Source organism: Sapajus apella, unplaced genomic scaffold, assembly GCF_009761245.1.
Source record: "Sapajus apella isolate SASKATOON/1434 unplaced genomic scaffold, GSC_monkey_1.0 scaffold148, whole genome shotgun sequence".
In the NCBI taxonomy this organism is placed as follows: Eukaryota; Metazoa; Chordata; class Mammalia; order Primates; family Cebidae; genus Sapajus; species Sapajus apella.
The window spans coordinates 221887-237923 of record NW_022437088.1 but is presented as its reverse complement, the minus strand read 5'-3'; the positions used below and the strand labels follow the sequence as shown (position 1 = coordinate 237923).

Below are 16037 nucleotides of genomic sequence, written 5' to 3'. Positions count from 1 at the left end.
GCCATTTGGGTAAGTAAGAACCCAATACAGCAGAGTTTGGGAAGAAAATACTTGGCAGAACTCTTTGTGATGAAGAAACACAAACCCACAAAAACTCTGGAGTTACTTCTATAGTTCCAGTCCTCAAAGTTAATGAAATTCTGAATACTCTCATTAATTGCTAATTATTAACTACTAAAAAAACAATTTTATCCTTGATTTTGCAGTGCTGATAAGTTTAACACAATGTGATGTAATGCCTATGATAATCATTTGAGAAAGTGTTTTCCCAGTTTTTGTGCAAGTCTGATTTTGGTTCTGATTTATGTGTGGCTGCCCATTTTCCTTTCTGGTGATGGCAACATGAAAATCTTTCTCATTAAAAAAAAAAATAGTCTGGATTGTGTGGTTTTTGTGGAATGGCAAATTAAGAGAGAGAAACTGGCTGTCTTTTTGCATGTTAGTTTGTCCTGGAGATTCTGAACCCTCCTAGCATTTTCTATTTCATTTGTCTTTGTGCCATTTGTTTTTTTTGTTTTGAGACAGGGTCTTGCTCTGTTGCCCAGGCTGGAGTGCAGTGGTACGATCATACCTCACTGCAGCCTTGATCTCCCAGGCTCAAGTGATCCTCCCACCTCAGTCTCCCGAGTAGCAGCTAGGACTACAGGCATAAGCCACATGCCTGGCTAATTTTCATACATTTTGTAGAGACGGGATCTCACCATGTTGCCCAGGCTGGTATCAAATACCTGGGCTCCTCTTGCCTTGGCCTCCCAAAATGCTGAGATTACCAGCATGAGCCACCATATCCAGCTCTGTGACACTATTAATTCAAATCACTCAAGAGAAAAATCTTACATATGTTGGTATAAAGAGTAGCCATTTCAGTTATGGAACTGCTACAAATGGCAGGAAGCCAGATGTAAGTTTTAATGATTGTGTTTGTTGTAGACCTCTGACTGTAGTTATATAAATAGGACTACATGTATATTTGTGTGACTACGTATACTTGCTTATATGAAAAAAGTCTTTTGCTTTTCTTTCTTCTTTTTTTTTGAGACAGAGTCTCCCTCTGTCACCCAGGCTAGAGTGCAGTGGTGCAATCTCAGCTCACCGCAAACTCCACCTCTCAGGTTCAAATGATTCTCCTGCCTTAGCCTCTGGAGTAGCTAGGACTACTGGTGAGGCCCAGTTAACTTTTGTATTTTTAGTAGAGATGGGGTTTCCACATGGCCAGGATGGTCTCCAATTCCTAACCTCAGGTGATCCACCCACCTTGGCCTCCCAAAGTGCGAAAAATACAAAATTTAGCCAGGCGTGGTGGCGTGTGTCTATAGTCTCAGCTACTTGGGAGACTGAGGCATAAGAACCACTTGAACCCAGGAGACAAAGGTTGCAGTGAACTGATATCACATCACTGTACTCCAGCCTGGGTGACAAAGCAAGTCTCTGTCTCAAAAAAAAAAAAAAAAAAAAAATCATGTTTGTAGGCCAGATGTGATAGCTCATGACTATAATTCAAGCACTTTAGGAGGCCAAGGCGGGCAAATGGCTTGAGCTCAGGAATTTCAGATCAGCCTAAGCAACATGCAAAACCCTGTCTCTACAAAAAATACAAAAATTAGAGCCAAGTTGTGCTACTCTGCACTCCGGTCTGGGAAACAGAGCGAGATTCTGTCTCAAAAAAAAAAAGAAAAAAAAAAATCAGGAGCATTTAAGTTTGTAACCTCTTCTATTTATAAATTTATAATTATACCTATAATTCTAATGCAGTGCCACAACGCTGTCCTTTATTTCTGACCATTCTATATTTATCACCCTTCCACAAAGAGAACTCTGGAGGCCAAAAGCATTAACTTTTTTACTCACTTGATAAACCTTATTATACACTAAATAGTTCCCCCGACTTCTGCTGACTTTCCTCCAACAATTTTTTGTAGATAAACATTTTATAAAGTTTAAAGTAACTGTACAAAAATTCCTTATATCTACCTTTTAGATTCTATAATTAGAATTTTGCTATATTTGCCTTATATCTTTTCTTAAAATAGTCATTTCTCTTACCCCTCTATGGTGGTTTAGCTTTATTTTTTGACAGAGTGTAAGTGTTAAAAAAATAAATATGATGGAACCAGCCTGGAAGGGTTACCACTGGCTGCAATCTGAGACACTTCATCAAATAAAGTGAGTCTGTACTGATAATAAGTAAGAGTAAAGAGAATGCCAGTTAAGAGATAGATAATGGCAAAGTAAGAAAATAACCATTTTAGGCCAGGTACAGTGGGTCATGCCTGTAATCCCAGCACTTTGGGAGGCTGAGGCGGGTGGATCACCTGCGGTCAGAAGTTTAAGATGAGCCTGGTCAACATGACGAAACCTTGTCTCTACTAAAAATACAAAAATTAGCTGGGCATGGTAGTCCACGCCTGTAATTCCAGCTAGTTGGAGACTGAGGCAGAGGAATCGCTTGAACATGGGAGGAATAATCTGGTATGTGTCACAAAGAAAAAACAACCAAAGTTAATGCCACCAATGGCACAGTGATATCATATGCTTCCTGATTAAATTCACAAAGAAAACAGTATCACTTCTGTGTTATTCCTACCTAAAATGCACAATCTCTATCTATTCATGAAGATACAACAAATTCAAATTTAAAAACCCTGTATGCAACAACTGCTCTATATTAAAAAATGTCAATTTCATGAAAGAGGCTGAAAACAGTTCCAAATTAATAGAGAATAAAAAGATGGTTGGGCTCAGTGCCTCATGCCTGTAATCCCAGCATTTTGGGAGGCAGAGGTGGGTGGATTGCTTGGGCTCAGTCAGGAGTTCAAGACTAGCTTGGGCAACATGGCAAAATTCTGAAATACCAGGGAAAAAATAAAGCTGGGTGTGATAGTGCATGCTTGTGGTCCCAGCTACTTGGGAGGCTGAAGTGAAAGGATCACTTGAGCCTGGGGTGGGCAGAGGCTACAGGGAGCCCAGATAGCACTACTGCACTCAAGCCTGAGTGACAGAGAAAGACCCTGTCAAATAAATAAATAAATAAATAAATAATAAAATAAAAGCACGGTAACAAAAGGTAATGCATGATCATGGATTATATCCCGAGATATATTTTTTGGCCGGGCGTAGTGGCTCATGCCTGTAATCCCAGCGCTTTGGGAGGCTGAGGCAGGTGGATCACCTGAGGCCAGGAGTTCAAAACCAGCCTGGCCAACATGGTGAAACCCGTCTCTATTAAAAAATACAAAAATTAGCCAGGCATGGTGGCATGTGCCTGTAATCCCAGTACTAAAGATGCTGAGGCAAGAGAATCGCTTGAACCCAGGAGATGGAGGTTGCAGTTAGCCAAGATTGCGCCATTACACTCCAGCCTGGACAAGAAGAGCAAAACTCCATCTCGGGGAAAAAAAAAGAAGGAAAGACTGCCATGAAGGACATAATATTAAGACAATCTATTTAGTTTGTTTATTTATTTTTCTCTTGAGACACAGTCTCACTCTGTTGCCCAGGCTGGAGTACAGTGGCATGATCTTGGCTTACTGCAACCTGTGCCTACCAGGCTCAAGCAATTCTTGTGCCTCAGCCTCCCAAGTAGCTGGGATTACAGGCACCAGCTACTGGGATTACAGCATGCCCGGTTATTTTTTGTATTTTTAGTAGACACAGGGTTTCATCATGTTGGCCAGGCTGGTATTGAACTCCTGACCTCAGGTGATCCGCCTGTCTTGGCATCCCAAAGTATTGGGATTACAGGTGTGAGCCACTTCATCTGGCCAGTTTATTTTGATAATTCATAAAAACAGTTAATAAATATGATGTGATTTAGGAAAATATCAAATACTTTTTAATTGATTTACTCTCATATTAATTTACTAAGATTAATATTTATTATTTTTTAACTCATTAGGACTGAAGGATTAATATTTATTTATTTTTTTGTTTTTTTTTTGAGACAGAGTCTTGCTCTGTTGCCAGGCACCAGGCTGGAGTGCAGTGGCACAATCTTGGCTCACTGCAGCCTCCGCCTCCCAGGTTCAAGCAATTCTCCTGCCTCAGCCTCCCGAGTAGCTGGGACTACAGGTGAGCGCCACCACGCCCAGCTAATTTTTGTATTTTTTAGTAGAAATGGGGTTTCACCATGGTCTCGATCTCTTGACCTCGTGATTCGCCTGCCTCGGCCTCCGAAAGTGCTGGGATTACAGGCGCGAGCCACCGTGCCCAGCCTGGATTAATATTTAAACAAGTATAAAATTATTTAGTACCAAATAACCAGAAGAAAAACAGGGTCTAAATCACACTGACAGGGAAAGAAAACTGTCTTGGATTTTAAACAATGTTCTAGTAAAAATATATTTATAATGACTGTTGTGATCTGAGTCTATTAATATAAATCTAGGACTATAACACAGATGCACTTAAATGCAGCAAAACTAACTCAAATGCAGATATACATAAAAGCACTTTATAAACAGCAATGGAGAATACAAACATGACTTAATAAATGTAATAAATGTTGCTCATAGAAGCTGTTTTGGATACAAATATAAAGTCATTTGATAGTGATGCATTCTGACAAATGCTGTGTGAACATCACAGAATATAATTACATAAACCTAGACAGTATAGCTTATATGTCCTAGGCTACAAACCTGTTTAGTATATAACTGTACTGAATACTGCAGGCAGTTGTAACACAGTGGTATATGTATATCTAAACATTTCTAAACATAGAAAAGGAAGAGTAAAAACATGGTGTAAAAGATAAAAAATGGTACACCTGTATAAAGTACTTACCATGAGGGGACCTTGCAGGACTGGGAGGTTGCTCTGGGTGGGTCAGTGAGTGAGTGGTGAATCAGTGTGAAAGCCTAGGACATTACTGTACACTGTACAAAAAAGCCAATGCTAGGAAAGCTATGACAGCACTAGATGACAGGAATTTTTCTTTCTTTTCTTTTTTGAGACAGGGTCTCATTCTGTCTCCCAGAGTAGGGTGCAGTGGCAAGATGTTGGCTCACTGCAGCTGCAGCCTCAGCCTCCCAGACTCAAGTGATTCTCTCACCTCAGCCTCCTCACTCTCTGAGTAGCTAGAACTAGAGGAGCATGCTACCACTGCTATCATGAAGGGATAGGACTTTTTTTTTTTTTTTGTAGACACAGTGCTTCACCATGTTTCCCAGGCTGGTCTTCAACTCCTGGGCTCAAGCAACTTGCCTGCCTCGGCCTCCCAAAGTTTTGGCATTTACTCCTTTTTGAAATACCTATCTTAGGTAAATATGAAATTGACGAACCAAAATAATTTCCATGTATTTGTTACCATGTGAGAAGGCAGATGCATTTAAATCTCTTTAAGGAGATGTTAAGTGATAGATATTTTAGTAATTAGATGTAGAAAATACCACTGGGTTCTTCAAGGCATCCAAGTCAAATGAAGGGTGTCCCTGGTCATAAGAAGTTTACAATTTGGTGGGAAAACAAATATGTATGCATATACCTAGATTACCTATCAGAATGTGATAAAACTTTGAGGCCAGAAGCAGTAGCTCACACATGTAATCCCAGCACTTTGGGAAGTTGAGGCGGGCAGATTACCTGAAGTCAGGAGTTTGAGACCAGCCTGGCCAACATGACAAAATCCCATCTCTACTAAAAATACAAAAATTAGCCAGGGGTGGTGGTGCCTGTAATTCCAGCTACTTGGGGGACTGAGGCACTAGTAACACTTGAACCCAGGAGGCAGAGGTTGCAGTGAGCTGAGATCTCACTACTGCACTCCGGCCTGGGTGATAGAGCAAGACTGTCCCCCTACCACCAAAAAAACAGAATGTGATAAAACTCGTAACACTAGTTACTAGGAGGAAACACTAAGTTCTACAAAAGGAAAAATAAAAGTAATTGTAGTTAGAAAAGAAATAAGAAAACTTATTTGAAAAGATAAATGGGATTTTGACAAGGAAAAGTAAAGTAGGGAAGGTAGTTTATACTACGCAGAGCAAACATCTAGGATAAGCCCCAGGAGGAAAGTGTAGGATGGAGGAAGTAATGAAAATGATCAGATGTGGCTAAAGGAACAAATATTTGAGGACTATGACTGGACAAATAACTAGAAAAATAGGTTACACAAGTTAAGGGTGGGACTTAAATACTATGCAATGATTCTGAAGGAAGTAACAAGATTTCAAAGGAATCTAGGTAGGGAATAATGACTTCAAGGAGGCCATATTACTTATAAAGAGGAAGAAAGAGTGTTAGAGAAGTTAAATAATTTGTCCAAGGTCACAATCTACTAACTGTGGAGCAAGACATTAAAAAATATTTTGAATGCCTATTTCGTGTATGGAAAGCATTTTACCTTTGATAACTGAGTAATAGGTATTATTTATCACTGCCATTTTAAAGCTGAGGACACAGAGGATCAAAGGTTGCCCAAATCAGTAACTTGTCTAAATTCATATAACTAGTAAAAGATGTAGCTAAAAAATGATTTGATAAATTCTATAACCACAAATGGCAATCTATTCTGCATTCCATTGGCAGTTAAAACTTTTTTGAAAATACTATTTTCATAAATTATCTTCCTAAAGATGTTAACATTTATCTCAAAACACTCTATCAACCAAAGTACAGTCTACTTTCCAGAACAGATTTATTTTGCTAATTTTACTTAGATTAACATAAATTTACATATTCCAGCATAACCAATTATTTACAGGGAGAAATGGTCCAGACCTATATAAAAGATAAATTAAGATCATATCAGGGTTTGCTGGATGTGGTGGCTCAATTTTGTAATTCCAGCACTTTGGGAGGCTGAGTCAGGCAGATCACTTGAGGCAAGTAGTTCAAGACCAGCCTTGGCCAAAAAAGTGAAACCCAATCTTTACTAAAAATACAACAACTAGCTGGACGTAGAGGCATACGCCGCTAATCCCAGCTACTCATGAGGCTGAGGCACAAGAATTGCTTGAATCCAGGAGGTGGAGGTTGCAGTGAGCTAAGATCGTGCCACTGCATGCCAACATGGGTGACAGAGTGAGACTCTGTCTCAAAAAAAAAAAAAAATTGTTGAAAAAGATCGGCTGGACGTGGTGGCTCACATCTGTAATCCCAGCACTTTGGGAGGCCAAGGCAGGTGGAATACCTGAGGTCAGGAGTTCAAGACCAGCCTCACCAACATGGTGAAACCCCATCTCTACTAAAAATACAAAAAATTAGCCAGGTGTGGTGGCGGGCACCTGTAATTTAAGCTATTTGAGAGGCTGAGGCAGGAGAACTGCTTGAACCTAGGAGGTGGAGGTTGCAGTGAGACAAAATAGTGCCAGTGCACTCCAACCTGGATGATAGAGCAAGACTCTGTCTAAAAAAAAAGGATCATACTGGCCAGGCCCGGTGGCTCACGCCTATAATCCTAGCACCCAGCACTTTGGGAGGCCGAGGCAGACAGATCACCAGGTCAGGAGTTTGAGACCAAACTGGCCAACATAGTGAAACTCCATCTCTACTAAAATTACAAAAGACAAAATTAACTGGGCGTGGTGTTGGGTGCCTGTAATCCCAGCTACTTGGGAGGCTGAGGCAGGTGAATCGCTTGAACTTGGGAGGCGGAGGTTGTAGTGAGCCGAGATCGTGCCACTGCACTTCAGCCCAGTGACAGAGGCAAGACTCCATCTCAAAAAACAAAACAAAACAAAACAAAACAAAAACCAGGGTTAAAATACTTCTGAACATCATATATAGACAACAGGAAAATAAACTCCCTTAATGTTCTTTTGCCCTGAGAATATGAATTTGAAGAAAGGGGAAGCATGATTTTTTATAATGCCACCTTTCCTTAACCTTGCTCCAATCCAGACCATTTTACTACACAACTTAAAATCATCAAGGAGTACAGCACTTTTAGAAAAAAATAAAAAGGTAAAATTATATTTTCAGATTACTATATAAACTTTACCCTAAAGAGTACATAATATAAAAAATGTACATGTTATTCTAGAGCTAATATTCTAACTAAAAAAGGAATTAATCAAATGGTCCAGACAAGTTATCCATGTTTTACTGTTTTGCTTTAAAGACAGGGCCTTGCTCTGCTGCCCAGGTTATACAGTGGTACAATCCTAATTCAATGCAGCCTTTAACTGCTGGACTCAAGCAATCCCGCCATACCAATCTCCTGAGTAACTAGGACTACAGGTGTGTGTGCAACTATGCCTGGATAATTCTTTAAAACTTTTGGTAGAGATGGGTCCTCACCATCATGCCTAGGCTGGTGTGAAACTCTCGGCCTCAAGGAATCCTCCCATCTTGGCTTCCCAAAGTGCTGGGATTGAGCACTCTGGGTGCTCATACAGGTATGAGCCACCACACGCAGCCAAGTTAGACTTTTTTCTAAGCATAAAAAGACATGAAGGCTGGGCATGGTTACACACCTGTAATCCCAGCACTTTGGGAGGCCGAGGCGGGTGGATCACCTGAGGACAGGAGTTCAAGACCAGCCTGGTCAAAATGGTGAAACTCCATCTCTACTAAAAAAAAATAGAAAAATTAGCCGGGCGTGGTGGCACATGCCTGTAATCCCAGGTACTCAGGAAGGTGAGACAGGAGGATCACTTGAACTTGGGAGGCTAAGGCTGCAGTGAACCAAGATCAGGCCACTGCACTCTAGCCTGAGTGATGAGAGCAAAACTGTGTCTCCAAAAAAAAAAAAAAAAAAAGACATTTAGCTGGTGGTGGTGCAAATGCCTATAATCCCAGGTTTTTTTTGCAGGTTGCAGCTAAAGGATCATCGTGGAAGGATCCCAGGAATTTGAGACCAGCCTCAGCAATATAGTGAAACTCCTGTTTCAAAAAAAAAAAAAAAAAAACTGCAAAAGATATTTCACTACTGTAGAGGCTAGGTGGGGAAAAAGTACAAACTCTGCAGCCAATTACTGCTGGAATTCAAATGTTAACTATGCCACTAACTGTACAACCCTAGACAAATTACTTAAGTTTCTCTAAGCCTCAGCTTCTTCAATAATAATAATACCTGTTCTCTCACAAGGTTCTTGAATAGATTAAATTTATAAGATAATGTACATAAACTGATTAGCACAGTAACTGGCACATAATAGGTACTTGAGAAGTAATAACTTTCTTTTTACTTCTTCAGTATTAGCCCAGACTAATATACCTGAAAAAATTCCAAATGTATCAGGAAACTAGATGTAAAAACTGAATGCTAGTAATTACCAGAAGAAAATAAAAGAAATTTCTTACTTAAAATTTAGGTGTGGGAGAGCTTTTCTAATGACTTAAAATACAGAAGTCTTTTTTGGAGGGTGGCAATTTAGTCCGTAAAAGCTGTATCCCCTCTTCCACTTCCTGCAGCCAGTAAAGGCTGTTCCTGCCATTAAAAAGAAAAATAGCAGGGTGTGGTGGCACATGCTTATAACCCCAGCTGCTCGGGAGGCTGAGGTAGGAGAATTGTTTGAACCTGGGAGGTGGAGGCTGCAGTGAGCTGAGATTGCACCACTGCACTCCAGCCTGGCCAACAAGGACAAAACTCTGTCAAAAAAAAAAGCAACCTGGGTGCGGTGGCTCACACCTACAACCCCAGCCACTTTGGGAGGCCAAGGAGGGACTTAACTCAAGAGTTCAAGACCAGCCTGGGCAACTCAGGGAGACCCTGTCTTTACAAAAAATAAAAAAAATTGGTTGAGTGTAGTGGCATGTACCTGTAGTCCCAGCTACTGGGGGAGGCTGAGATAAGATGAATGTTTGAGACCAGGAGGGGGAGACTGTAGTGAGCTGGGATTGTGCCACTGTACTCTAGTCTGGATGAGAGGAAGGCCCTGTCTTAAAAAAAAAAAAAAAAATATCCACACACACACACACAAAATCCAGAAGCAATTAAGAAAGAAAAAAAGGCCAGATACAGAGGCCAAGGCAGAAGGATCACTTCAGGCCAGGAGCTCAAGATAAGCTTAGGCAACATGGCAAGACATCATTGTCTCTACAAAAAATAAAAGAATTAGCTGGTTGTAACAGCATTAGCCTACAGACCCAGCTACTCAGGAGGTTAAGGCAAGAGGATCCCTTGAGCCTAGGCAGCTGATGTTGCATTGAGCCTTGATTGTGTCACTGCACTCCAGCCTAGGCAACAAAGTGAGACTGTCTCAAAACACAAACAAAAAACAAAGCAACATGGTAAACCCAATTATATAAAAATATGAACCTTTTTCTTTTTTTTTGGTTGGGGATGGAGTTTCACTCTTATTACCCAGACGGGAGTGCAGTGGCACGATCTTGGCTCCCTGCAACCTCTCTCTCCCGGGTTCAAGCAACTCTGCTGTCTCAGCCTCCTGAGTAGCTAGGATTATAGGTGCCTGCCAAGATCAAAATAGGTTGGGCATGGTGCCTCATGCCTGTCATCCCAGCAATCTGGGAGGCCAGGTGGGCAAATTACTTTAGATCAGGAGTTTGAGACCAGCCTGACCAATATGACGAAGCCCTGTCTCTACAAAAATACAAAAAATTAGCCAGGCATGGTAGTATGCGTCTGTAGTCCCATCTGCTTGGGAGGCTGAGGCAGGAGAATCACCTGAACACGGGAGGTGGAGGCTGCAGTGAGCCAAGATCAGGCCACTGCACTCCAGCCTGGATAAGAGAGCGAGGCTCTGCCTTAAAACAAAACAAAACAAAAAAAAGTAAAAATAAATGGAAAGACATCCCATATTCACAGATATGATGACTAAATACTGTTAAGATGGCAAAACTTCCTAAGTTGATCTATAGATTCTGTTCAAAATTCCAGCTGCATTTTTTGCAGAAATAGATAAGCTGACCCTAAAAATCACGGAGAAATGACAAACCCAGGAATAGCCAAAACAATCTTTGGCCAGGAGCAGTGGCTCACACCTATAATCCTAGCACTTTGGGAGGCTGAGATGGGAGGATAGCTTGAGGCCAGGAGTTTGAGACATACTAGGCAACATAATGAGGCCTGATTGCTATAAAATATTTAAAAAATAGCTGGGTATGATGATCCACTTCTCTCATCCCAGCGACTCAGGAGGCTGAGGCAGGAGGATGGCTTGCGCCTGGGAGATAGAGGCTGAATTAAGCCATGTTTGTGCTACTACACTCCAGGCTGGGCCTTGGAGTGAGAGCCTGTTTCTAAAAAAATAAATAAATAAATAAAAAAGCTATAGTAATCAATACAGTGTTTGAACAGTAACAACATATTATTACTGGCATAACAATAGATACGGTCAATAAGCACAAAAGTCAAATAACAAATTGACAAAATATATCTACAATTTATATCACAGACAAAGGAATATCTAATAAAGAACTCCTTAAAATTGAGGGGGATAAAGGCTAGGAATCCAATAGAAAATGGGGAAACAAACCTGAAAAGACACTTAAAAGAAAAAGATATTAAGTAGCCTTCAAAGACATAAAAAGATGCTTCACAGCACTACTTGCAAAAAAATGTGAACTGAACCAGCTTGGACAACATGGTGAAACCCCGTCTCTACTAAGAATACAAAAATTAGCCAGGCGTGGTGGCGTATGCCTGTGGTCCTAGCTACTCGGGAGGCTGAGGCAGGAGAACTGCTTGAACCCAGGAGGTAGAGGTTTCAGTGAGCTGAGATTGCACCACTGCACTCCAGCCTGGGTGACAGGGCGAGACCTCGCCTCAAAAAAAAAAAAAATGAATTGAAATTTCTCACCTATTGATTAATAAACATACCACAGTTTGACAACATAGGATGGGTTATGGAAAAGTAAGGCCACTTACATACTTCTAGGACTACAAAAGGATACAATTCCCATGGAAGCAGAATTTAGCAATATTTACAATATCACATATACAATTACTATTTAACCCAGTAATTCAATTTCTAGGAATTCACCCTGAAGATATACCTCTAAAATATCAAACAATATATGGATAAGATTATTCACTGGGCATTATCTATAGAAGAAAATATTAGAACAAACCTTCCTTACTAGACTGGTTAGACTATGAAGTATCTATATAATCTAGTATGATGCAGCTATAAAAAATGAAACTGTAGATGTAAACAAGTGTTTATAGCAGCATTACTTGTGATAGGCAAAAGCAGAAACAACCCAAGTGTTCACTAACTGATGAACAGATAAATAAAACATGGTATATACATGTGCAATGGAATATTATTTGGCAAAAAAGACAAGAATGATATATACTACAACATGCATGAAACCTGAAAACAATATGCTAAGTGAAAAAAACTCAGTCATGGCCTGGCGTGGTGGCTCAGTCCTGTAATCCCAGAACTTTGGAAGGCCAAGGTGGGTGGATCATGAGGTCAAGAGATCAAGACCATTCTGCTCAACATGTTGAAACCCTGTCTCTACTAAAAATACAAAAAGTAGCTGGGCATGGTGGTACATGCCTGTAGTCCCAGCTACTCGGGAGGCTGAGGCAGGGGAATTGCTTGAACCCAGGAGGTGGAGTGGAGGTTGTAGTGAGCTGAGATAGCACCATGCACTCCAGCCTGGAGACAGAGTGAAAGTCCATCTCACACACACACAAAAAAGAACTCAATCACAAAAAAACACATATTGTATGACACTAAATATCCAGGACAGATTAAAAAAAAATGTATCTATATTACATACATTCCACACATTAAATTTCTAGAATGAACAGAAAGCAGGTAAGTAGTTGCCTAATGGTAGAGAAATTAGGGAGTGCCTAGGGATGTGGGTTTCTTTCTGGAATAATAAAAATGTTTTAAAACTGACTGTGGCGATATATGTGCAACTCTGTACATATAATAAAAGTCATGGAACTGTACTCTTAGTATCTCAACAAAGGCTTAGGATGCCTCTCGGTTCAGTCTTACAGAAGCAGACTCTCTTTGTTGAACACTAGAAGAAGCAAGCCACCAACCATGAGTTACACAACTGTAAATAAATGAGTTTTGCCTACATCCATGTGAGTCTGGAATAGAAGCCCCAGCCTCAGATGGTACCTTGATTCTAGCCTTATGAAACCCAGAATAGCGGATCCAACTAAGCCAGGAATAAACTACAATTCCAGGGAATCTGTGAGATAATAAATGGATGATATTTAAGCTGCTAAATTTGTGGTAATTTCTTCCACAGCAATAGGAAATTAAAACACACACGTGTGTACATGTATTTTTTCATTCCATGGTCCTGAAAGGGGCTAGACGCATGGCATAACAGCAATAACAAACACCCTAGTAGCAAAAAGCACATGGAAAATTCAAATTTTGACTTCTAAATAACAATCCTCACTAAAAGAAACCAAAGCTTCTTGAGTGAAATAGTTGATTCCAGATGCAGGCCAGAGAAAGAAAAAGTAAAATAGAACAACAGCAGCAGAAAAATCAAAATAAAAAACTATATCCTCACCACCCTAAACAGCAGAAAGCAGGGAAGTGCTCACGGATGAGTAATCTGAAGACACACATAAAGGAAACAGGGACAAGTTTAAAGAGGCTCCTGTGGTAAAATCAGGGAATTCTGAGTAGTTCCCTATATAATGGTGATAACAGATTATAATATACTCGATTTTATGCCGCGCATGATAGCTTATGCTTCCCAGCACTTTGGAAGGCTGAAGCAGAAGGACTTCTTTTTTTTTTTTTTTTTTTAAGAGATGGAGTTTCACCATGTTGGCCAGGTTGGTCTTGAACTCCTGACATCAGGTGATCCACCCACCTCAGAAGGACTTCTTGAGCCCAGGAATTGGAGTCAAACCGGGGCAATATAGGAAGACCCTGTCTCTTGAGAAAAACAAACAAACAAATAAATAAAACTACCCAAACAAAAAAAATTCATGAGTCTATACGGTATTCAAAAGATAAAAAAACAAAAACAAAAACAGCAAATGGAGAAGAAAACAAAGAGAAGCTCATCTTCACCAGAAAATGTTAGCTAAAAAAGGAATGATGGAATTAGAAAATTGTCACCCAGGCTGGAGTGCAGTGGTGTGATCTGGGCTCACTGCAACCTCCACTTCCTGGGTTCAAGCAACTCTCCTGCTTCAGCCTCCCAAGTAGCTGGGACTACAGGCATGTGCCACCACACCCAGCTAATTTTTGCATTTTTGGTAGAGACAGGGTTTCACCATGTTGGCTAGGCTGGTCTCGAACTGCTGACTTCAGGTGATCCACCTGCCTTGGCCTCCCAAAATGCTAGGATTACTGGGGTGAGCCACTGTGCCCAGCAAAAATTGTCATTTTCGACCATCAATGTAATCATTAACTTAGAAAATGAACATTAATAAATGATTAAATATTATATTTAAAAAGACTGATAGAGAACAAGCTATAGCCTCAAATATCAACCGGTGGTTTAGGACCAATCACAATGGAAAAAAATGTATCTTTACAATTAAAAGATTTGGTGAATACCACCTTAACCAACTTCAGGTGATCTGCCCGCTTCAACCTCCCAAAGTGCTGGGATTACAGATGTGAGCCACTGTGCCCACTGGTCAATCTTTTTTTTTTGAGATAGTCTCACTCTATCACCAGGATCCTGGCTTACTTCGACTTCCGTTTCCGGTTTCAAGTAATTCTCCTGCCTCAGCCTCCCAAGTAGCTGGGACTACAGGCACTCACCACCAAGCCCGGCTAATTTTTTTTTAAGTAGAGACAGAGTTTCACCATGTTGCCCAGGATGGTCTCGATCTCTTGACTTCGTGATCCACCCACCTTGGCCTCCCAAGGTCTGGGATCTGCCACTGTGCCCAGCCCAGTGGTCAATCTTATGAAAAACAAATGATGAGAGAACATTCTAGATTAAAAGAATATACATAAAAATCGCATAAGATGCGTGATATTTGTTTGGATCCTAGATTAAAACAAAGCAAAATAAACTGCTATAAATCACAATGTCTAGGAAAATAAGAAAAATATAAAAATGATATAAAATGGATACATGTTAGATAATTTTACAAAATTCTTGCTCATTTTAGTTTTTATTTTTATTTTTTAGAGACAGGGTCTCATTTTGTTGCTGTAGCTGGGTTGCCATGGTTGGGATCATGCCTCATTGCTCCCTTAAACTTTTGTGCTCAAGTGATCTTTTCATCTTGACCTCCCAAATAGCTGGTCTATAGGCATGTGCCACTACTCTCAGCTAAAATAAAAAAAAAATTTTTTGTAGAGATGGGGGCCTTGCCATCTTGCCCAGGCTGGTCTTGATCTCCTGGGATCAAGTGATCTTCCTGTTTTGACCTTCCAAATGCTGAGATTGCAGGCATGACCACTGCACCTAGCCTGCTTATTTTCATAGGTATTAACAACAGTATTCTGATTAGATAGGAGAATATTCTAGTTCTTAGGTGGTAATTACTAAAATCTAAGAGGTACTAAATATCTGCAGTATATTTTCAAATAAATGAATAATAAAATTAAGATAAAGCAACTGTGATACAATATTGATAAATAACAAATCTAGGTTAGAATATATGTGTGTTCATTTGCAATTTTAAAAATTTTTCTGTAGGTTTAAGTATTCTCAAGATACAACTGAAAAAAATCAGTATTATCAGGGAAGGTAATTGTCATCATAAACAAAATTTACTTCTCTAGGCTTTATGGAAAATAGATTAATTTCTAACATTACGTTCAAGCTGTAAAAATGCTTGTATTATTTTCTCTTTCTTTCTTTTTTTGAGACACAGCCTCAAAAAAAACCTTTGTTGACCGGGCATGGTGGCTCACATCTGTAATTCCAGCACTTTGGAAGGCTGAGGTAGGCGGATGACAAGATCAGGAGTTTGAAATCATCCTGGTCAACATGGTGAAACACCGTCTCTACTAAAAACACAAATTAGGCAGGCGTGATGGTGTGTGCCTGTAATCTCAGTTATTCAGGGGGCTGAGGCAGGAGAATGGCTTGAACCTGAGAAGTGGAGGTTGCAGCGAGCCAAGATTGAGTCATTGCACTTCAGCCTGGGCCACGGAGTGAGACTTCATCTCAAAAAGAAAAAAAAAAGAAGAAAAAAAAAAAAAAAGGCCGGGCGCGGTGGCTCACGCCTG

At 40.3% G+C, this 16037-nt stretch overlaps 1 protein-coding gene and 1 long non-coding RNA gene across 4 annotated transcripts in view; one reads left to right on the top strand and one right to left on the bottom strand.

Annotated features, from left to right (window-relative positions):
- The window catches only part of ASH1L (ASH1 like histone lysine methyltransferase), a 245358-nt gene that overhangs the window by 70552 nt on the left and 158769 nt on the right, over positions 1–16037 (bottom strand). The gene's annotated exons all lie outside the window — the stretch shown is intronic.
- Positions 6931–10169, top strand: LOC116541089. The gene is made up of 2 exons (XR_004264712.1): positions 6931–6965; positions 10074–10169. It is a non-coding gene; the product is annotated as an uncharacterized LOC116541089 (long non-coding RNA).